At 39.6% G+C, this 24,755-nt stretch overlaps 1 protein-coding gene across 5 annotated transcripts in view; it reads right to left on the bottom strand.

Annotated features, from left to right (window-relative positions):
• The window catches only part of INPP4B (inositol polyphosphate-4-phosphatase type II B), a 694,433-nt gene extending 670,061 nt beyond the window's left edge, over positions 1 to 24,372 (bottom strand). For 3 of the 5 annotated variants that reach the window (XM_047798899.1, XM_047798894.1, XM_047798895.1), the window contains exon 1: positions 24,159 to 24,371. The gene's annotated coding sequence lies outside the window, so the exon portion shown is untranslated. Of the gene's footprint in view, positions 1 to 24,158 lie in introns of all 5 variants that reach the window. The other 2 variants (XM_047798897.1, XM_047798896.1) reach the window with 2 other exon arrangements.
• Positions 24,373 to 24,755: the final 383 nt, after the last annotated feature.

Genomic DNA, 24,755 nt, shown 5'->3' with positions numbered 1-24,755 from the left:
TTCAAGAAGGGATATGATTAATAGAATTACTCTAATGTGACTATTGATAATCCAAATTTCTTACCATTTGGAAAGAGAGAGGTCCAGAAAAGCTCCTATTTACTTGTTTTAGATTCTAGGTTAAAATGTTGATTAATTTCACTAAATGCATCACATAAATTTAAGATTTTCCTGTAACTGTATCTACTTGGCTTTAATCTACCAGCAAATCATTTTCTTTACTTAATTTTCAATTCACTGTATAAAGAGAAAAACCTATCACATGCAAAGCACAATGCTATATGTGATTGAGAATCCAACAACAGAATCCCTGACTTTCAAGACACTTGCAATCTAGTAGATGGGTATGTAAACAAATAAGCATAACCCAAGCAAGTGAGTGAAAAGTATGATAGCAGAACCACAGGTGCTTTGGCGCACGGCACCTGGAGATCACTTTCAATTAGAAAACCTGGGGACAACTTTGGGGAAGTGTGGCCAATGACCTGAGTTGCACCTTAAAGTATAAGTAGAATTCTGAGCGACAGAATTGGGAAGGAAGAGCACCCTGAAAGGAGAAAGGATGCATGAGCAGGGGGTGTGTTCAGGAAGGACCAAGTGGTCTTGCTTGCCTGTGGTACAGGGAACAGCAACAAAGAAACAGGAAATAAATGAGAGATTCTCAGCGCTACAGACTGTTCAAGCTGGAAGCGCACTCAGTGACTCTCTGTTAAAGCTCTTGTTTTTATAGACGTGGAAAAGGAAAGCCTCTTTTTCCATGTTTCTTTGTTTATGGACCCTGTTCTGGACACTAAACTTCCTTTTGAATTTGATTATGGGTTCTATTTTCCATTACCTGGCCCAAATATAATTTCAGTACAAGTAGCTAGAATGAAAGTTAGCAAATTCATCTGTGAAATATACACACATAGGAGAAACAACTACCACTTTTTTTTCTTTTTCCAGGATGGTAAATCCTTTCCCTAAACTTTAGTTAAGTTCATAAATGTACTTGGCCGCATAGGGGAATGAGGCTAATATACCCTTCAATTTCACAAAGCGAATTCTCCATTTTGAGTATTCTTATATATCAGGACAATGCCGTGAAAGAATGAAAAGTAGGAGTTCCAGCATTTTGCTCAAGAAACTGATGTCCTGGAGTTCCCATCGTGGCACAGCGGTTAACGAATCCGACTAGGAACCATGAGGTTGCGGGTTCGGTCCCCGCCCTTGCTCAGTGGGTTAAGGATCCGGCATTGCCCTGAGCTGTGGTGTGGGTCGCAGACGCGGCTCGGATCCCGCGTTGCTGTGGCTCTGGCATAGGCCGGTGGCTACAGCTCTGATTGGACCCCTAGCCTGGGAACCTCCATATGCCACGGGAGCAGCCCAAGAAATGGCAAAAAGATGAAAAAAAAAAAGAAACTGATGTCCTTCGGGTTTGTTCCGTTAAGACTCTGCCTGCTGTTCCCAAATGGCTCTGTCTGCACTGATCCCTTTCCCCGTTCCAGTATCCTAATACTAAATAGACTACTGCATTTGGAATAGATGGGCAATGAGACCCTGCTGTATAGCACTAGGAACCATGTCTAATCACTTGTGATGAATCTATACATGTATGTGTAACCGGGTCACCAAGCTGTACAGTAGAAAATTGATGGAACACTGTAAACCAGCTATAACGGAAAAAATAAAAATCATTATAAAATAATTTTTAAAAATTTTAATTGTTTTCTTAAGCTCAAACACAGGCAAAATGAACAGAAAACCTTTCCCACTCCCATCTCTTCAAATTGCACAATATTTGTTCTCCTGCACAAGCTGCCCCTCTCTGATATTTTGGCTGCAGTGTCCTCATCTTTAATACTGTGCTGTTCAAATGTTGTTTCTCTGGGGAAACTCTCGGCCAGCTAAGCCTATGTTTTTATTCACTTTGACAAGAGCTCTCTCCACTACGGTCCTCAGAAACTCAACTCTCCAGCTTCTGACATGCAAGAAAAATGAATAACCCAGCAAGCTCTCTAAAATAGCCAAGATAAAGTACAATGACCATTTTCATCTTTAGAAGCTCCTGGGAGCTTGTCACTGTTGTTGAAATAGCTTTACCTTTACAGCTCCTGAAACCTATAGCAGCATCTCTTTGTCCACAGGCCTATCAGTGCCTTTCTGCAGGGTCTTTTACTCCCAAAGTCATCATCCTTGCCATCGTTTTCAAGGCTCACTGGAGAACACGCATCAGGTCCTGCCTTACTGCCTCTAATAGTCACTCACTTTCAAGGTCAGTCACCATTTGTTTGGAAAAACCAGAAGTTCTTTATTTCAAGGGTCAGTCTTTGGTTTGCTTCTACCCAGCAGGATCTTGTTCTCCATACTTCTCTTTGTGGGAGGAATCTCCCAGACACAATTCAGTCCCATGCTGTTAGCCTAAAAGCCATGCAACATTTGATAAAGACAGATTTCACCCCGGCCAGCTACCTCTCTGCACTTAAAGTGCTTTTCCAAATATTCAAGTGTTGTTTGCTTGGAATATTAGCAGAAGTTAATTTCACTTTATCTACTCTACTTGAAGCTCAGTCATCAAGCCCAACCATCAAATTAATAAAGTTACACGCAAACTAGAAGGTCTTCATATTAATTGGAAAAACGGCCAAAAATGATTTACTACTATTCACCAAATAGCAGACAGAAAAATCCCATCACCAACTAAGGCTGTTTAGAATTCTCTATGTCCACATGTGTTACTGGCAAACATATTTTTAAGGGAGGGGTAAAAACATTCAATATCACCTGTAGTATAAAGACAAAGACAAATCCAAAGGCAAGTTATAGCCCCTCAAGAGAAGTGCAAACCTCAAAAAACTAAAGTAAAATAAAAATCTTTATCCATTATAGAGCCATTACTATTCCAAGCTTCCCCCCTCCCACCTGTAGTACAACAAACTAATCATGCTCTATTGAGACACCTTAACAGTTCTTACATTCACTCATTCATTCAACAAATATGAAATGGATACTTACCATATGCTACATACCATGCTAAACACTAGGGATATATTGGTGAAAAATATCAACACCATCCCTGCTCTTAGAGAGATTACAACAGCCTGTGAACTAAAGTAAGAATTGATGTATAAATGTCAGATGATACAAGAAGAGAGATCTGGACAGAACTCTGAAGTACCTAGAGTTTAAAGGATAAGCAAGGAGATGACATTGAGAAGGATGACAAGGCAAGAAGCAAAAAAAAAAAAAGGAAAACTGGCAATCTCCTTTCACACCGGAGTCTTAGATGTCAAATAAATCACAATGATATTTATCATGCTTAGTCAAAAAAAATTAAAGAAAATACCTCAATTTCAAATTAAATACAAGATTAAGAAGATGTCGTACCTATACAGAATGGAATACTCCTCAGTCATAAAAAGAATGACATAATGCCATCTGCAGCAACATGGATGCAACTAGAGATTCTCATACTAAGTCAAGTAAGTTAGAAAGAGAAAAGACAAATACCATACGATATCACATATATATGGAATCTAAAATATGGCACAAATGAAACTATCTACAAAACAGAGTCAGACTCACAGACATAGAGAACAGACTTGTGGTTGCCAAGGGGGAGGAGGAGGGAGTGGGATGGACGGGGAGTTTGGGGTTAGAGGATGCAAACTGCTACATTTACAATGGAGAAGCAATGAAATATAGCTCAGGGAACTACATCCTGGGATAGACCATGATGGAAGACAACATAAGCAAAGGAATGTATATGTATGTATGTATGACTGGATCACTTTGCTGTACAGCAGAAATTGGCACAACATTGTAAATCAACTACACTTTAATTTTAAAAAAATTTAAATAGAAAAAAATTTTTTTTTAAAAGTGATAAATTAAGAATGGACAGGACACATGTTAACACCAAGAAACCAGATCTTGGAAAATCCAAGATCCCCGTATAGAAACTATAAGGCCTTGGACTTGAACTCTAGATAGAGGGTGACCCTGAGTCCCTCACAGAACTGCAGTTCTCAAAAGGGAAGTACTGTTTCTAAAAAATGGTCTGGAACACTTCCACACACCCAATAAAGGGAATAATAGATGGGGAAATCTGTCTGCCTCTAAGATAGTTCTGAGAAGAAAAGAAAAAGGATAGTCTTCTCCGAAAAATTATATTTATACTTATTCTTTCACAAGAGTCAGAGGCTTAAATGGTACTGCTCATGCAAAGAAGGTTCTGGAAGTCAATGGTATCTTGCAGAAATAAAAGAAACTCTTCTTTGGAGAAAAGATCCTCAACTCAGGTCTCCTAAGAATCATACATATCTTTAGTCAAAATGTGTTCACGTTAAAGAATGAACATAAACTCAGGAAAATGAGCCATCATGCCAAAAGTCAGCAGAGACACCAAAAACTATAGAACCTCATGGCTTAAGATAGCAGACCTAACATATCTAATGTAAACAACTATGCATGAGATGCCTTAAGAAATAAAAGATGGGATTTATATTTGAGGAAGAAACAAAAATAATCACAAATGACTAGACAGCAGTTCTCTGGTGGCCTAGGACTAAAGGATCCAGCATTGTCACTGCCATGGTATGGGTTCAATCCCTGGCCTGGGGAGCTTCCACGTGCTGTGGGTGCAGACAAAAGAAAAAAGACTATATATATTTGAAGAGAAAACTAAATACAAAGGGCTGAATATCCTGTGTTGAATCTATGTTGAATCCTCTAGATCCATACTCTCTGCCCTTTTCCACCATGCTCTCTGCCCCCCATATTTACCTGACACGTATTTATTATTATGTCCACTTTATCACAATCCTTGGCTTCTTTGGGGGTTTAGTTAATGTGCAGCACAGGCAAGAGACAGAGGGAGGAGGGGAGTGAGTGTAGGCATTGTGGCCAGAAGGACCCCAGGACCGGCTGTGCCTCTTGATGGAAGGTTATCACTCCTGGGCTACACAACCCACCCTTCTTCCAGTTTCCAGTAACCCCTCCCTCCCCGACAGCTCTGTTGCTGTTATTCCTGAGCTGCTGCATTCTTCCTTGTGGTCCCCCTTTATCCCAACCAGGAAGAAAAGACAGATCACTACAAAGAAATGGCAATTAGACTGACAGCAAAATTCTCAATAGTAACAATAGAAGCCAGAAACTGTGGAACAATATCTTCAAAATGCTGAGAGGGAAAACTATCAACGTGGAATTGTATAAAACTATTATTCAATAGCAAGCCCCAAATAAAGGCAGTTTAAGAGAAATAGAATCCAGGAGCGTTTACTAGCAATAGAGCATTATTGCAATAAATATACTTTGAAAAACAGCCAAGCTATGGAAAAATAATGTTAGAATAACAGAATTTATTAAAGTGGCTGATTACAAGATCAATACATTAAAATCAACAATATTTCTATATACCATTAACCATGCTTGTACCTCTCTCTCCCGACTATATCTCTCTCTTTGATTGGGACCACACTAAATCCTTAGATCAATGTGGGTAGATTTGACCTCTTATAATCTTCATTATAGTCTTTGCATCCTTGAGTACATTGTATCTCTCTTCTGTAATTTCAAAAGATGTACCATTTTAATTAATTTATTTATTTTCATTGAGGCATAGTTGATTTACAATGTTGTGTTAATCTCTGCTGTATAGCAGTGATTCAGTTATACATATGCAGACATTTTTTATATATTACTTTCTATTATGGTTTACACAGGATATTGAATATAGCTCCTTGTGCTATACAGTAGGGCTTTGTTATCCATTCTATATATAATAGATTCCATCTGCTAACCACAGACTCCCAATTTATCTCTGCCCCACTCCTCCTCTCCCTTGGCAACCACAAGTCGCTTCTCTACGTCTGTGAGTCCATTTCTTTCTCATAGATAAGTTCTTTTGTGTTATGGTTTAGATTCCACATATAAGTGATATCCATGGTATTTATCTTTCTCTCTTTGATTTACTTCACTTATATGATAATCTCTAGTTCCATCTATGTAGCTGCAAATGGCATTATTTCATTCTTTTTTGTAGCTGAGTAATATTCCAATGTATATATGTACCACATCTTCTTTAAACATCCTCTGTCAATGGACATTTAGGTTGTTTCCATGTCTTGGCTATTGCAGATAGTGCTCCTGTGAACATAGGGCTGCGTGTAAGGAGATGTCATTTTAAATAACTACAATAAATCGGAAGTCTGAGATTAATAGATACACACCACTATACATAAAATAGATAACCAACATGGACCTACCATATAGCACAGGGAATGATGCTCAATATTTTGTAATAACCCATAAAGCAAAAGAACCTGATATTGTGGTCAAAGACAGAGAATGACTTGTGAAATGTAACGTAGTCTCTAAGTGGCCTTGGCAAAAGCAGTTTCACGGGAGCTGCGGGGGTAAAGTCCAGACTAGAATGAAGTAGGAAAGCATAGGAAATGTGGAACATCCCCTCCAAATGCTTGGCTCTCTCACAAAAGAGGAATGAGGGTAGCTGGAGCGAGATAGCGGGAGAGAAAGGGTTCGATTCTTTTTAACACTTGAAAACCGTGAGTGTGCTCACGGCACATTGGGAGGAGGTAGAGTGAAGACATGGGAGATAAGAAATGAAGGCCACGTAGAGACCCCTGAGATTTCTGAAGGAAATAGGATTGAGTTCAGAGGAGCAGGGTTTAGTTTAGCAGGCAGGCAGGAGGAAAGGATGGTTGATAAGATGCACGGATGCAGTAGACTGGTGGTGGGTTATTGAAGGTCATGCTTTTGTTGGCTTTTACTTCTACTGGAAATCAGTGGCAAGAGCCCCCAAACACACCCTCCCCTAATACCAATTTCCAGTGCCTAACTGCAATGATCTAAATCAAGGAGTAAATTCAAATGAACGAGCAGGGAGATCTCCGTACATTCACCTGGACATTTTTCCTCCCAGTGCTAGGTCAAAGATGGCTTGGTGGTTCCATTGCAGCAGAGTCCTCAGGTCTAGACCAAAGATATGGCTTGGCATTAGCGGCTCTATTTGACTCTACAAAAGTTTTTAGCCAGACAGGCTTTAAGGGGGAAATAAAGCAGTAAGACAGTGCAGCTAGGAGTGCCGTGGCACAAAGGAATTGTGAGTTGTCTGCTTTTGCATATTAAAACATTAATCTCCCTACAGGGGAGCAGCTCGAGTAATTTCTCTGCAAATGTCTTCTACAAGGATTCACAAGGGTGAAGGAAGACTTCTGGCTCCCCATTAATTTGAAGAACACGGTTCATGCAGATCCCCTCGTGCCTTCAATGAATTATGATCAGGCTGAAAACACCAATTTCTCTGATGTTTTTCAAAAAGCATTTTTTTTTATGCTTCCCAAGACGAAACCTCTATGTTGGGTGATCTGCAAATGAACCTTAAAGACCGGCAAACAAATCTGCAGTGATCACGTAACGCTGGCTCACACCCGCCTCTTCCATTAGGAAATAAAGATTCTTCATAGGCTGAGATTTAATGGACACATATCAGAATGAAGAACTGTAACCCGGGTGTGCTCACTTTCTTCCAATATGCTGTTCTTACCGTGTAAAGTCCCACAGTATCTGTACTATAAACAGCCATGGTGCAAATAAACCTTAGCAGCATTGGCACCTTACGGTATAAACAAATCCTTCCTAAAAATAAAATATATTTTGTGCTCAAGATAGATCTTCTAAGACAGCAGGAGGGGCGAACCAGTCAGCCTGTATCATGGTTTTTTGACATTTAGCGGCCAACTCCTATACGTGGCTTAAACCAGTGGATTTTACAGAGGTTAACATTTATTTGTACATGTGGAATGTTCTGAGTAGAAAATTCAGTGACAAATAAAATTCTTAAGTGTGCCCAATGCACTTTAAATGACTGTGTAAACGAAGCGCATTGGCTTCCTCAGCTCTCACGAAAAACACAGCAGATGTTTCCTTCCACCTATGATGTATTTTTAGGCCACACAAAAAAAAAATTGGCTAGAATGTTCAAAGTGTATGATTAAAAGTTTCCAATCGCCGGGCAATTTTATGCTCGTAATCATCATAGCATCTCTAGATATTATGCATATCTATGTACTCAACAGATTGATCCAACTGGAACTAAAAACCCATTTTTCCCCAACTTAAAGATGGAACAAAGGGCATAAGGAGGGATTCTACAGATCCCGACTTTAGTTTCTCACCAGCCTCCCTCCAGAACTGGAATAATCACCTCTGCCCTTCATGACCACAGCAAGAAGGGGGCACTTTGCCCCTGGCACCATAGCTGCAAGCTACCCTCAAGGGCACACACTCCTTTCCCATCAACTGAAGCTCTCCTGGAAAACCCCAACATGGAACTGGCACGGCCATGAGCCTTCCTCTTGCTTCCGCAGCTGATATGCCAAGAGTCTTATTGTAAGAGGAGGGTCCTGAGTGGTAGTGCTTAAGGAATTTGCTCAGAGTCCTGGACCTACCATTTCCTAAACATGGAACTGCAATTTATTACATTTCCTCTCTGTGACTCACAGTTCTCACCTGTAAAATGGGGATAACAGCAGTGCCTACCTCCTACAATTGCAGAGAGTAAAAGAGTTAATGTAAGTAAAACACTCAGAGTGTTCCATAAATGCTAGCTGTTGTTATTTTTATCAGCATACAGTCTACTTTTTTCTGATTTGTTTCTACCTTTTCTTGCTGGCTCTCATGGATAAGACAGGGGTGATAAAGAACTCTACAAATTAGCCCCAAAAAGACAGAAAACAGTTGACCCCACAGTTCCACCAACAGTCTGTGTTTCCCACAGTCCACCTGCCAAAGTATGATAAACATTTCACTGGGCTTATTTCATCAAGCTTTGATATGGCAAAAATCCTCAAGAATAGAGACCATACTCAAAGCAATGCACTTGGCAAGTGTCTGACACTTGGCAGGTCCTGCCCAAGTGTTTATCCCTTCCAATCTCCTTCACTCTGTCCCTCACCCACTCTTGTAAACCCATACGCATGAAGGAGCTCCCATATGTGTGTGCGTGCGCGCACGCGCACACACACACACACACACACACACACACACAGTTTGCAAAGACCAGATTCTTCTCTGGTATAGCAAGAGCTCTACTTATAGATTAAAATTCTTCTGGACTTCCATTAAGAAGGTATTTTTTATTTGTTATTAGTTATTTTATTATTTCATTTCTTGTCTTTTCATACCCTAACACCTTTAAAAATACAATGGTTTTTCTCAGGTAAAATAAGCCTCACTATACTGACTATCCATTTATCCACAAAACATTTTTGAGGCCTACCCTGTGCCATGCCTTCTACTGGGCATTAGGTCCAAAAGATAAATTGAAGACACTCCCCAGCCTTGAGAAGTTTGCTATCTAGAGGAAGAAACTGTAGAAACCAAAGACACAAAAGAGATATACCAAATAAATCAAAACAAAATAAAGACACTAAATTTTTTAAAAGAAAATTAATAAAACAAGTAAAACATAAACTGCATGATGGAACAGATATATTGCACAACTATTATCTATGAACCATGATTTTACATATTTGTGTTCAGCAAGGAACTTCTTTGTTTTCATTGACTGACCTTATCAATAAGCATGTTTTAAAATGTGAACTTAGGAAATGCATCCATACTAACAAAATGTTGTTTTTATATCTGCTTTATACACTGGGATGTCATTTAAGATTCTACTGTTGAAAGTTTAGGAAGTACAATGTCAGATGACTCCAATATATCAATTCCTCATTCATTCACATAAAATAAAAAGTGTTAACCATAGTAACTAAAATAGCTTGAAGACTTATTATTCATTGAAGACTTGCTATGGTCTGACACTGTGTGCTTTATATCACTTATGGTATTTAATCCTCCTAACGTCTTTGCAAGGCACATGTTAATAAACCAGTTTACAGATAAGGCAGCTATGGTTTAAAATTCACCAACGTGGACTCCTAATCTATAGAGTTGTCTGGGTGAGATATAAAGCTGTAATTGAGTCCTAAATAATCACTTTGTATATAGACTGTGAAAATAATAATTACATTAGTGGTTGTTAATATCTTTCATACTATGTTTTTACAGTATATTTGTAAGTCATTTTTTGGGTACAGACCCACTAATTAATTCTCACTCCAAATCTGTGAGGTAGTTACTAGTATCTGTACTTAACAGATGAGAAAACAGGCTCAGGTAGATTACAAAGACTTTCCCCAAGTCACTACAGTCTAGGCACAGAAGAACAAAGCTTACAGCAGGTCTTTTTAATAAATTCACAGTCTTTTTCAATGCAACCCAAATGTGTCTCATGATAGAATGCGTGGAGCCAGAATCAAAAACATGCCTGTGAAGGAAAGTTGCCTGTCCAGAACTCTTGAATATGCGGCCCTCCTTGCAACAGCTCGCCAGACTGTCTGCTGGGAACTTTAAAACACCAAATCATTACTCAAATCATGGCTGTATCTTTGTCCAAAATCATGGGATTTGAGTAGCGGTTTTTCCATGTCCCAATATATGTTTCTACCTAGAGTACCTCAGATCTCATATTAGTTAGCATGCATATTATCAAATTTAATTTTTAAGGCATAGTAATTTTAGCCAAGCTCCAAATTACATCTTTCACCTTAGTTTTTGAACTGCCATAAAAACTCAGTATCTTCATATACGGTTTTACTGTAAAGCTTCTCAAATCATTTCTGGAAGCATGCAGGGATTAAATTATGAATAAATAAGTATAACTGCATAAATAAAAAATATCCAGTTTCTGCCAGCAAAGAACAACTTGAGTCCAGATTCTGTAACATCTCTAGGGTGATTACTATTCATTGAATGTTCAAGTAACACTTTCATATACCAAAAACTCTCTCTCCTTTCTACTGAGTACAATAGATATTTGAAAACATCTATCTACTAATCTCTCCATACTTCTCAAACATGTTTGTGGAGCTAAAGACCCACCGGCACGTTGGCCCAGGTCTCTCCAAGTTTTAGCACTGAAAACCCATCAGCGCCAAGCAAATCAGAACACAGGTCATCCTAAAGTGAAACACAGAAATAGTTAAACTAGAGATGCCGTCTTGAACTAAGACACCATTTTTCAGCGATTTTTTAAAAATCATTTTTTATTACAATTAAGCATTATGTGCTGGCAGCAGAAAACACTCTGCAGAGCTGTAAATCTGCATGGGTTAGAATTCCAAGTGAAATGTCATGTGATTGACAACCCCACTGCAATGGCTTTGCTCGTCTACACGGATCTTTTTCTCTCTCACACACACTCTCTCTCAGCATCACATTACCTGAGAAATTTTGACAGGAAAATTTAAACCAGTGGGAGAAAACTCTCCTGAGGCTTTGAGAGGATTTTCATCACTGTGAGTGTATTGTTGCTTCAAGCATCCAAGTAAAAAGAAATATATAAACCTAGGCATGGAAACTAGATCTTAACAGAAGCAAATCAGAAGCTTTTCACTTGTTTTCCTTTGTTGTTGAGCTCAGTGAGCTCAATGGGAAATGGAAACTGGATGTTAGCAGAATCTGACGTGATGACCTGTGCATGGGGAAGACCTGGCAGTTTTCGGCAGGGAGATGAACGTGGTTCTCACCACAACCTGATGCTTGTAACTGGCACGTAGCTTAGTGTACAATTCCACTACACGGAGGAATCGCCATTTAAAATAATAAAACTGGAACTGGAGGTGTGGATGAGCAGGCCTGCAGACCCACGCACACAATAACTCTCCAACTTGCCTAAAGGGCAGCTTCGAGAGACAGGGCACCGGCAGAGGTGGGGTCCATTGGCCTGAGATAAATAAGTCTCAGTTTTGGGAAAACCTGGAGGACTCATGTTAATAAAAGGAACACATTCTCTCTTGCATGATTCCAATAAGCAAATTGTTTTAGATACCAGGGTCCATGGACGGGAGCTGGAATATATAGCAATGGAGCATTTAAAAAAGACATGAAAAAATTGCAAGTATGAAAATCTTTCTGGATATTCCTTTAAAAAAAAAAAATCTCTATAACTAGAGTACAGACCCAAATAAATAGCTTCAGAGCTTCAGGCTAGTTACCCAACACTGTCTGTCATTCATTGTAACGGGTCCAAGCTGATGAGCTTAGAGGTACTTTCATCAGATTTGAAAACTGGGAACCAAATATCAAACTGAGCAATGTTTGCCGCATTGTATTATTACTTTTTTTTTGTCTTTTGTCTTTTTAGGGCCGCACCCACGGCATATGGAGGTTCCCAGGCTAGGGGTCGAACCGGAGCTGTTGCTGCCAGCCTACTCCAGAACCACAGCAACGTTAGATCCGAGCCACATCTGTGACCTACACCACAGCCACAGCAACACCGGATCCTTAACCCACTGAGCGAAGCCAGGGATCGAACCCACAACCTCATGGTTCCTAGTCGGATTTGTTTCCGCCATGCCATGATGGGAACTTTGTATTTATATATATGTATTATATGTATCTATACACACACACACATATGATACTACATATTTTGGTACAATTTTATGTTATGTCCTTGGTGAATTATTGAAGAAGTAGAACTATTCACATACTGATGTTTTAAATATTCATACTGAAACCATCTTCTTAGGCTAATTTAAGTAAAATAATTTAAAATAAATATATACTTAGAGCAAGGTTGTAGCCCAGTCATGGGAAAGAGAAGCTTCCGAGCCTCAAGTGCCCCTCCCTTTCCTGGACAATGACATGCTGTTAGGCCAAAGACGTGAACTTGAATGAACAAAGTTAAGGTGGGCCCATAGTACACAAGGAATGCTCCCTAATTTTCTGGTCAGTTTGAAGAGTGAATCATGAAAAAAGAAAATACCTAGACAAACAACCAATGTCTGATATAAGCCCTTGCATACAGCATGAAAAATACCCCAAATCAAAACTTTACTGAGCAATACACTAGGTTTCTGTACAGTAAGACTAAATCTTGTAAAGTTGCCAATTCTTCTCAATTCTATTTGTACACTCAAATTTCAATTAAAATCTAAAAATATTTTGGGGTAATTTTACCAAATTATTCTAGAGTGAGTTGAAAAGAAATATGAGTGAGAGTATCTTAAAAATGACATATAAATACACACCCACAAAAGACAGTACCAATACTACCAGATATTAAACAAATAACTGCAGCCTTCAAACCTGTATGCTACTATTTTAAAAACCAACAGGATACCAGAATGAAGTAAGTGCACCAGAACCAGAAAGCCACTACATGGGAGTGTCGGGGGGCGTGTTGTGTGTGTGTTGACCTCGTTTACCTCTGGAATCAGACAACATATAATATAATGTGACAGAACCACAAAGAAGTGGGAAATGGGTACATTATTCAAAGATTGCTACAGAAAACTGAAATTTTTTATAATACTTCTTTTATCCATTTGTTTAATATTTTCCAAGATTTTATAAAAATATATCATTGCTGCCCTTTTATTATTTTGCATTACCACAAATTTCAAATCCATATTCTATGTGACTATGAAACTTCAAATAATTAAGCACATAGTAGGCAATGGGCTTTGAGCATGACAAATTGTTCGTTCTCTAAAATTTTGCATTTTTTTATACAATAATTTTTATTTTTCTCCATTTTAGCTGCTTTACAGTGTTCTGTCATTTTTATACTGTATAGCATGGTGACCCAGTTACACATACATGTACACATTCTTTTTTCTCACATTATCATGCTCCATCATAAGTGACTAGACATAGTTCCCAGTGCTACACAGCAAGATCTCATTGCTAATCCATTCCAAAGGTTAGAGTCTGCATCTATTAACCCCAAGCACCCCATCCATCCCACTCCCTCCCCCTCCCCCTTGGCAACCACAAGTCTATTCTCCAAGTCCATGATTTTCTTTTCTGAGGAAAGGCTCATTTGTGCCATATATTAGATTCCAGATATGTGATATCATATGGTATTTGTCTTTCTCTTTCTGACTTACTTCACTCAGTATGAGAGTCTCTAGTTCCATCCATGTTGCTGCAAATGGCATTAGTTGTTCTTTTTATGGCTGAATAGTATTCCATTGTGTATATATACACCACATCTTCCTAATTCAATCAAGACAATAATTCATTTAATGCTTACCTCACACCTTACACCAAAAGTGTCGGGTGGGCTAGTGATAAAAAAAAATCATTAAAGAATTAAATGTAGATTGTTTTAGAGGAGGTATAATTAAGACAAATTTTGCTCTGTTTAATATGAGAAAGTATTGTCTAAGCAAAAAAAAAAAAAAAAGGGTAAAATATGACATTCATCCTAACCACCCATACAATTTCAGTTTTTATATGTTAAAAAACAGAGAGAAAAACAATACTGATAACATAAATGATAAGAGGACAATATCATAAAGGACACTAAAATTGATGAAAAGAAAACCTAGGTTCCAACATTCAAAGAAAGGCTAAAAATATGAATATTAAAAAGAAAGTACAAATGAAAATAAATATTTCAAAAATGTTCACCCTCAAACAACGAATACCTACCATATATTCTCAACATCCTATAATAACCTATAATGGAAAAGAATCTAAAAAAGAATATATATGTGTGTGTATGTATAACTGAATCACTTTGCTATACAGCTGAAACTAAGGCAACATAGAATTCAACTGCACATCAGTTAAAAATAAATATATATAAATAAATATATAAATTAATCAAATTAAATTTGGAGCTTTGAAACAACAACAAAAATGTTCAGCCTCACGTGATAAAGCTTTGGTAGAAAGAATGCAGTACTTTAAAGCCAGGACTTTACAGTAAAATCAGTCTTGGTCCAAGACCCGATTCAACCACTCACCAGTTATGTGACTTTGGAGAAGTCAGTTAACCTCTCAAAAAATAAGTTTCCTAACCTTTAAAACGGGATGGTATTTTTTTCCTCCTCTTACAGTTATTGGGAAGATTAATGAGCTAATATAGATAAAGGTCTTGCCTGATGAATGGTCTGTATGAGGTACTCAATAAGTGCTATTGCTGTAGTTGATGTTATTACACTCTTCTTCCTCATTCCAATTAATGAACTTAATTTAAAAAATATTAAAATCAGGAGTTCCCGTTGTGGCTCAGGGGAAGCGAACCTTATTAGTATCCATGAGGATTCGGGTTCGATCCCTGGCCTCGCACAGTGGGCTTGGGATCTGGCACTGCCATGAGTTGTGCTGTAGGTCACAGACATGGCTCAGATCCCATGTTGCTGTGGCTGTGGTGCAGGCTGGCAGCTGCGGATCTGATTCAGCCCCTAGCCTGGGAATTTCCATGTGCTGCAGGTGTGGCCCTAAAAAGCAAAATAAAATAAATAAATAAATAAATAAAATAAAATAAAATAAAATCCTTCAATGCTGGTGAGAATGGAGATATGACTTCTGTACTTCCAGGGAGAATGAAAATGGGTGCAGTCTTTCTGGAAAGCAGTTTGGCAACACATACAAGGAGTTTTTTAAAAATTCATATTTTGTATCCAGTATACTGCCTCCAGGAATCATTCCTAAGAAAACAGTGAAAATGATAGACAAGGAATATCATAAAATGAGGTCATACAGAGAAGATTCATTACAGCATATTAACAGGGAAAAAATGACAAAATTCCAAAAGTCTAAGTAACAAGGATGGCCAAAGAAATGACAGTGATTTGTATGCCTGACTACCAGACAGAAATTTAGAAAAAAAGAAGCTTAGAGAAGTGTTTACAGGCACAGGAAAAGGAATTTTCCTTTTATTCACTGCTATAAACCAGACAGAACTTAGCATAGTACTTAGCATACAGTAGGTGCTCAATGAAATTCTAAATATAATTGAACAATACAATTCTTTTTTTTTTTTTTGTCTTTTGTTGTTGTTGTTGTTGTTGCTATTTCTTGGGCCGCTCCCGCGGCATATGGAGGTTCCCAGGCTAGGGGTCTAATCAGAGCTGTACCTGCTGGCCTATGACAGAGCCACAGTAATGTGGGATCTGAGCCATGTCTGCAACCTACACCACAGCTCACAGCAATGCCGGATCGTTAACCCACTGAGCAAGGGCAGGGACCGAACCCGCAACCTCATGGTTCCTAGTCGGATTCGTTAACCACTGCGCCACGACGGGAACTCCTGAACAATACAATTCTAAGTGAAAAAAAAATCAGAACACTCATTTTCTCACACACACACACACACACACACACAACAATCTTACAAGCATAATGAACACTCAGCTCTTATAGAAGAATCACGGGAAATCCTAGAAAGAAATATGAGAAAACGCTCACAATAGGTCCTTGGGTGATTTTTTTTCCTGCCTCTTTAGACTCTTCTCCTCTCACCAATTTTTTTTTTTTTTTACTTTTTAGGGCCACACCCATGACATATGGAAGTTCCCAGGCTAGGGGTCTAATTGGACCTGTGTCTATGCCACAGCCACAGCCACACCAGATTGGAGCCACATCTGCAATCTACACCACAGATCACAGCAAAACCAGATCCTTAACCCACTGAGCGAGGCCAGGGATCAAACCTGCATCCTTATGGATACTAGTCTGGTTTGTTACCACTGAGCCACCACAGGAACTCCACACCAATTCTTTTTAATGGAGATCTATCACATGTATCATCTGGGGGAAATAATGAGTAGAAAAAAAGAAAGAAAGAAATCAACTGGAAACCCGTTACACTATTCTGAGTCTGTACCATTCTTCACTCCCACCCAAAATATAAAATGGGAAATGGAAATACAAATAGCATGAATAAATTGGAAGGCAGTCTCTAAAACACAGCCCAGGAAAGAAAACATTATAGTAAATTTCAAAAAAAAGTCAAAAAAATTACATGTCTAGTATTAAGAATATTACACAGGGGCTTTGTTTCCTATATAATTTATACATATGAAAAACATGGCATGGCATATACCCTTTAGGTACAAATTACTTATTTTCTCTACCATGGAATTATATTTTCTCTTAGATACATAATGTCACAAAGATTTGTACATAATGGTTCCTGTCATTTTTGAGATCTGAAAAAAATTCCACTCATTTCAAATTTAAACTCCACACAAAATCTAAATGGTATATTTTAGAAGATTCATGATATTCTCAAAGGGAAGGGGAAGAACAATTTCTCAGACTGCCAAATTCTCAAACACACTCCCCGGGGGGTAATTAGTTCTAGACAGTGAAATGTAAAGTCACCTGGAGCATAAAGTCACCTAGAGGAATGACCACTGGACCACTGGAAACTCACCCAAAGGCCAGTTTCTAGAACTGTGTGATTCAAATGCATATGTCAGCAAAACTATAGATTACTACGTATAAATAATTTAAGACTGGTAGTAAGATCTTGACTCATGCAAACTAAATTCTTACATGCCAAGGGTGTGCTGTATCTACAGTGTCTGCCTCTTTAGAAGCAACACGTTACACAAGAGAACTGTAGTGATAAGGTATGCAGACAGTCGAATATTTGTTTTAATCTAAGAAGCCAAATGCAGTCATTGGTTTATCGAGCAGGTACCACCTACGTACTGTGTTCGAGGAACAGTACTGCACACTTAGGCTGATTAAAAATAGATGACATAGAACCTAAATTGAAGTTTATTCCTGAATTATATAGTCTGCCATATTTTCCATAAACCAATTCAACTGTTTAATTTACTCAACGCCAAGATTTCTAATTTTTAAATGACATGTAATGTTTTTACTTTAGTAACTATTTTTAAAATTTTTAATTGAAGTATAGTTGATTTAGTATTTCAGATCTTCAGCAAAGTGATTCAGTTATACATAGACTGAATCACTTTATACACAGAATATATACCTATTCTTTTACATTATAGGTTATTACAAGATACTGAATATAGTTCTGTGTCATACAGTAGGTCTTTGTTATCTATTTTATATCTAGTAGGGTATATCTGTTAATCCCAAATTCCTAATTTATTCCTCCCCTTTCCCTTCTGGTAAATAATTAAATGTTTTTAAATTGCCCTTCATATGATACCTAGTTTTGTAAATACCTGCTTCACAAGTATATTTCCTTTGATGTAATTTCTAGGATTTGCTTCCAAAAACTCCGGGGTGGGGGCAAAAGTGAGTAGGATTGTGGATGAAATAAGAATGCTCTGATTTGACAATTAATTAAGCTGGCTGATGAGATTTGTATTGTTTTTTTTATTAGGTTTAAAATTTTACATAGTAAAAAGTTTTTAAAAAGACATATTTCTTAATTATGCCCATTTATGTTGATTAATTTTCCCTTGGTTTACATTCCTACCACTGCCACATCCAGTGAACATGGTTGCAACGCCTACCATATTGATGTCGAGGGGTTGCAATCAGGTGGCTACACAATACATAGGTCCCATTCTCGTGCATGGATGATGGAATAAATTTTAATTCTTCCATGACCTATAGCTTAATCATTCGGCCAAAGAAAGAGATGCTGACATCCAGATTGACCAAGAAGAAATGGTTTAGATAAATTTCAGCTGTCACAATAAAGTAAATTATAGTACTACATGGCAAATCCAATTTGGTCACTGTGGTAGCCAGGCCGTCACTACTACAAAGGACATTAGGGAACTGCTGAAGTGTCAGAGAGAAAATCTGCACTTTTTTTTCTTTTTTGCATTGTCCCAAGGGCAGCAAGATAGAGAATAATTAACAATTATAGTCTTCAACTCCTGGAAAAAAAGAATTTGTTCAACCTGTGTAAGGAGAGGATTGGGATTAAAATGCAAACGGTTAATGCAATGTCTGTTTTAGAACGGCCATATGGTTTTTTTTCCCTTCATGTTCTCTTAAATTTCTCTTTCCCCTTCTCTTACCCAGTCATAAGCAGAATTCTGGCATATTTAATTCAATTAATTCCTTATAAAAGCAGACCCCACATAAAAGCAGAGTATGTTAAATATTACAATCAAATCTTTAAAGTATTACAAACAGTAGATCTTCTAAATATACTGCTAAGGATTTTGTTGCCTGTGGATTTTAATTCCATTAACTGGCTCGTGATATAAATAAATTCTGTTTAAAAGAAAAGCTTTAATAATGAAAATATTCAGTTAACAAGACTCAAGGCTACTAAGCATTGCACACTGCCACCTAGTGTTCACAGTCTCTGACTCCAAATGCACAATGGATGTCTTCAGAAAAGTGGAAATGCTTGATTTTAAAGCAAATCTGTCCAAAAAGACAGCTCTGAAACATATTTATTCATAATTGCTTCAAGAGAAGGCTATTATGAAGAAATGATATTACACATACCATAAAATTATCCCTGTCTCATAAATTTAGATAGAAAAGATCTGATTAGATTAGTAAATATAAAAAGTAAGGGTTTTGTTAATGAAGACATGAAATTTTTTTAAGGGGTGATTTTTTTCATGCTGTGCATCAAGTATGCAATATATTTTATTATGAGTGTGACATATGCCAATGCTCCAAGTGAAATACGCGGTTATCTAGCCAGTCTGGCATATGACGATGTTCAAAAGGGCTTCATACAATGTTAAATAATCACATGATACTTTCAGGCTTTCTAAGGACATAGCTATAATCCTCTCTCATCCACAGGCTGTAATTTCAATTTCAGATGCCACTGCTTTTTAGTTCTACTTTATTTTCCCAGCGGTGAATAATTTTTGTGGTTTGGTTGTGCTAATTGCTGGAGCTCATCTCTGATCTTTTGGCTAGAAAAGTAAAGCCCCAAGGAAATGAAATGAGAAACATCTGAAAGACTGAATTAAAGAAAGGGTTGCTATAGAGAACTTTGCTACAGTTAAGGGAGTATATTTTATTTGCTTCACTATGTTCTGCAACGGTGGTTCCCTGTTTGGTCTATTTAATGCACTGGAACCACCTATTTTAAGAACAAAGGTGAAAGGTGAAAGACTCATATTTCTGTCAATTAAGTCTGTTATAGCAAAAAATCCTCAGAAGATTCACTTTAAATCATTATTGCTTAACATTTTAAAAATCACACTCCCTTTAGAAACATATAAAGATCTCAGGATGTCCTTTTAAAGTATTCACAATTTATAAATAAATGATATATTAAAATAACTCATGTTTGGAAATTTAAAATAATTATATTTTGTGGTAATCTTGGAAGATGATTTCCATTGTCACTATTACGCCAATAATTCAATATAAGGAATCAATTGAATTCAATATTAAAGAATTTAAGACCTTAATACTCACAGTGAATATTAAGGCTGTCTGTATATCCCACAAACATCTCCCTCCTTAGAAATGTGGAAAATAGAGAAAAGAGTTCAACATTAGGCCTGTTGCATTGCTTCCTTGTAACAACCAGAAGGGTAGGTTAAAAATAGAAAGACAGATGATAGACAGATGGAAGGAAGGAAGGAAGAAGAAGGGATGGAGGAAGAAGGGAGGGAGGATGGGAGGGAGGGAAGGAGGAAAGGAGAGAGAAATTCTTTTAGGCAAATGTTGCCTCCATCCCCTTGAAATCATTAATTTAGATAATTCCCAAAGGAATCTCTGATCAAAGCCTCATGATCTAGAAAACTTCTCAATATTTCCTTTAATCAGCTTAACCAAATGAATACTGCCAAGTCTATTTCACTGAGTTCTGCATAGGGCTATTTTGAGGCCTCTACCACACAATTAGGACACCTAGTTGGAATGGCTGCCAATTGGGAAGATAGAACTTAAAGTATTGCAATTTAAGAAACTCAGTTTGGAAAACATGATTTAAGAACACATATTATATTAAAATCCAACTCGTCACACTATGTTGGGATGACATTTTTCAGTGTTCAGTAAAATTACAAAGACAATGGAAAAAGTCTAAAGTTGCAACCCTTAGATATTCCATTGGCCTCGTGGTACACCATCTGTAGCAAGATACGTCCAAGAAGTAAGGCAGAGGTTTACAACTGTGCCTTATACGAAAAACCCCACAGCAGTTGCAGATATACAAACAATACAGTTACAATAGTAAAAGGTCATAAGCATTTTGAAATGCTCCTATTGGTCTTCAAGGTAGTGAAAATGTTCAAAATAAACACACTAACAAGTCTTGATTGAAAGGACAATGATGCCTGGGGCTCTGAAGCTTCCTTAAAATGTTCTCCCACATCTTAACGTGTTTTTAGGTACATACAGAATTTCAAGTTTTGGAAAACATAAGCTCAATGCATCTTGCACACGCACACAAAAATGCAATCACAGCATCGTCATATGAATTTAAACTAAAATTACTTGTCTAGGAATCTCATTTCTGAGCCTGAACCATGAAAGCGTGTGTATTTATGAGCGTATCCTAAAGAGCCCTTATAATCAAAGATTTCTAACTCAGTATTAAAAGGTAGTAACAATATGGCTATTAAGCCAATTCCCTAGGGCTCTAGAAAGCTAGCTAGGACATGGTAAAAAATTAAGGTAAAGAATACAGAAGAGACAGATTCAGCTTTCAAACGAACATTAACATTTAATTTGAGATTATCTGAAAGAGCGCACTTCTATCTCTTCAAATCCCTATAGCTATGGAAGACGGATTTATTCCACACAGATTACAGAAATTATGATATTTGTATATCTAGTATTAGTACTGGCTGGGGACTGTGCACTGTGAAATGAGGAAATGTAATAGATATCCAGTAAGCATTTTGCTCACTAATTATGATTTCATAATTTTGTTAACTTTGTATTCTCAGACATCAGGTAATTACCTGACAACTGACAACCATTCGGTTGCTAAGAAAGATGAGATCAGTTTGCACTTTTTTCTCTGTCTTTAGGAGAATTGCCCTCTTGGGTTTTGCCTCGAAGTAGTAACTGTTACCTTGGTTATCCATGTGGGGATTTATATGACTTGTACTAGAAGAAACTCCCAGGTCTCAGAAAGGAAATGAATTACTTTCAATTTGCACAATTTAGAACAAATATCTGGCTTTTCCTTCAGCTTAATGATTTTCCACTTCACACAACTCAAATATAAGAGCATGATTTTTATAATCAAATTTAACTGACAAGTCTATGCAATGAGTAAACAAGTAGCTCAGTCAATGTGCATCCCCAAAGTGAAGCTGAAACCCAACATGTAAAAGTATTTTCTGCCTGTAACTTTGACCATGTGCTTCTTTAAACAGCTGCAGGAACAGGACTAAACTTGGTCTACCTGTTTTTTCTTATACTTTATCAAAGGATCAAAAGCAAAGCACAATTATAACTATGTACATCCTAACTGGTCATTAATTTATCACAAATATTGATTTGCCTCATCAAAGAGCCTATTCTTCCAAAATAAGAGCAGTATTTCAATCAGCACCTATGTTTCCTAGTGACAGTGAAGATCTAGACTCTCTTTCCCAGGCACACTTTATAACCTTTCAAGGACAATGTGCTACATCACATTTTAAAGAAATACACCAAAAAAAAAAAAAAAGACGACTTTACTACAAATCCAAGAGGTTCTATTTTTAATGCCCAAGTACCTATTACGAAGCCATTGATCATTTACTCTGATTTCATATCAATGTTTTACTGGGATATATCGCAAAAGAAAACAAGATAATGCATTTCTTTGTCTACTAAGTGTGACAATGCCCACTCACCCAGGCCTCTTTTTACCCAACTTCTTGCACTAGTCAGCTGCTCTGCTGGTGATTCTCTGCACCTTATATGCTGCTTTAGCACTGTCAGAATACTACCATGGATGGTCCAGAACCCATTAAGAAAATTCCTACTACAAGCAAGGTCTTTGAAATACAGTCCTACACCTATAAACGACCTATCTAGTGCCCACCTTGACAGGAAGAAGACAAATCTACTCTGTCTTCCAGGCTTTCACTTATACAGAGCCACACCTTGACAAACAAGTTCTGTCATACTAGAGGAAAGAGATGGGCAAAAATATAACACCTGGAGTCACAAAATGTAATGACCTCAAATAACACATTTCAGAAAGGGAGGAAACCTAGTTCTGGAGATGGGGTGGGGGGAGGAAAGAGAGGAAAGGGAAAGTGAATCTTCATCATTAAAACAAGAGTAAGAGAAAACCCTCCCCGGTTTTTCCAGTAAGTTTTGTGCAGGAGCAGCAGCAGCAGCAACAACCTCATCAACATGCACATCCTCACCCTTATAAACCTCTAGTCCCCAAAAAGAAACTGCTGGTGCCTCTCCATCTTCTAGGGACAGAAACCACCCCCCAACAGGGAGGAGCTTTCAGAGGCAAAGGGAGGGGCAAAATCAGGTACCTGGAGCTCCAGCATCCTGGTCTTAGTCCCAGCGACAAGCCTGAAAGTCTGTTCAGGAACGACCCCTAGCTCCGAACATCCCTGGCCTGGGTGCTCCGTGACAGAGGTGCCCTGAGAGCTCGCGGACCCTGCAGCGCAGTTTTCAGATTTCAAACAACGATGCTCCCCCCACAACACACAGTACCACCAGCAGCACCACCACCGCGCTTTCAAGCCATGGCCCTGGCTTTCTGACCCTTTAGAAGGACCTCTCTGGGGGAGGATAAGTGATGTCTGGTTGCCAAGAAGAGACACGTAGCGGGCTGAGTTGCTGGGAGTGGAACGAGGGTCGTCATGACAGGGGCTCTTTAGGAAAAGCCCAAAACGGGGCAACTGAGACCCCAGTATCAAGCACCCTCACTCCCACCCCCACCCCACCCCCACCCTTCGCCCTGAAGGCGACTTCTCCCGGGGCGGGCGGCGTCGGCAGCTTTGCGGCCGGGATAGGGATGAGAGCGAGCCCCCCCCTCCCTCTGGCCACCGCAGCCCCTCCAAAGGGACCGCGAGGGTGGGCGCAGCCTTGGAAGGTCAGCGAGGCCAGAGCTCGGAGTTAACCCGGGGCCCTGAGAGTGAGTGTGAAGGGGTGAGGATGAACGTGAACCCGCGCGTGGGCCCGACCGAGGGGCGCCGGGCCAGAGTGTCCGCGGGGGTCAGGGGTACCCCTGCAGCCGAGGAGAGGCAGCGCACCACACCCCTTAGGCGCGAGGGCCATATGGGGCTATCGGGGCTGCCAGGCTGAGAAACTTAATGCCAAACAGACTCCCCCACCACCCTCCGCCAGGACGTGCCCCCCCCCCCCGCTCTCAGACCCGCTCCAACGCCTGACACATTCCCCACCGCCACCCAGCCCACCCTGGCCAAACCCCCCACCGGGCCCTGGGAGCCCCGGCGGGTAATTACCTCTCCTGGAGGCGGAGTGGGGGGCGGCAGCAGCAGCAGCAGACACTTTTAGCCTGACTTTCCGGCGTTCGCGGGTGAGCGTGTGCGCGCCTAGCGAGAGCTGTAACCTGCTATTTATAGACCGGAGCCTCAGCACCCGGGCTGGGAACCCGGAGGAAGCGAGCCGGCGGCGCGGCGGCGCAGGGCGCAGGGCGCGAGCGGCTGCTCCCCGAGGCTCCCGCGCCTCCCTCGGGCTCCGGGCTCCCGCCGCGCTCCCCGCTCGCTCCCCGCCCCGCCGCGCGCGCCCCGGAGAAGTTGTCGCCGGCGCGGCCGCCTCTCCTCCTGCTCACATGCTCCCCTGGCACAATCGCTACTTTCTCCCCCGGCACCCCCCCCCCGCCCCTCCAATCCCACCCCTCCCTGCTCCTCTTCCTCTTCTGCTGGTTCCCAGCGGTCTCCTCCCAATGTCACCGGCGCCCGAAAAGAGGCAGCGACGGCAGCAAGAGTCGCGCAGCTGGCGCAGCTCGCCTCCCACTACCGATGGAGTGGACTTGATGTCCCCGCCGCCCAACCTGAAATGACCCCAACAGGCTCACTCTGTGTACCGCCACCCCGCAC

The sequence above is a fragment of the Phacochoerus africanus genome, chromosome 10 (assembly GCF_016906955.1).
Source record: "Phacochoerus africanus isolate WHEZ1 chromosome 10, ROS_Pafr_v1, whole genome shotgun sequence".
In the NCBI taxonomy this organism is placed as follows: domain Eukaryota; kingdom Metazoa; phylum Chordata; class Mammalia; order Artiodactyla; family Suidae; genus Phacochoerus; species Phacochoerus africanus.
The sequence above is the reverse complement of the archived record's forward strand: the minus strand, read 5'-3'. Positions and strand labels throughout refer to the sequence as shown.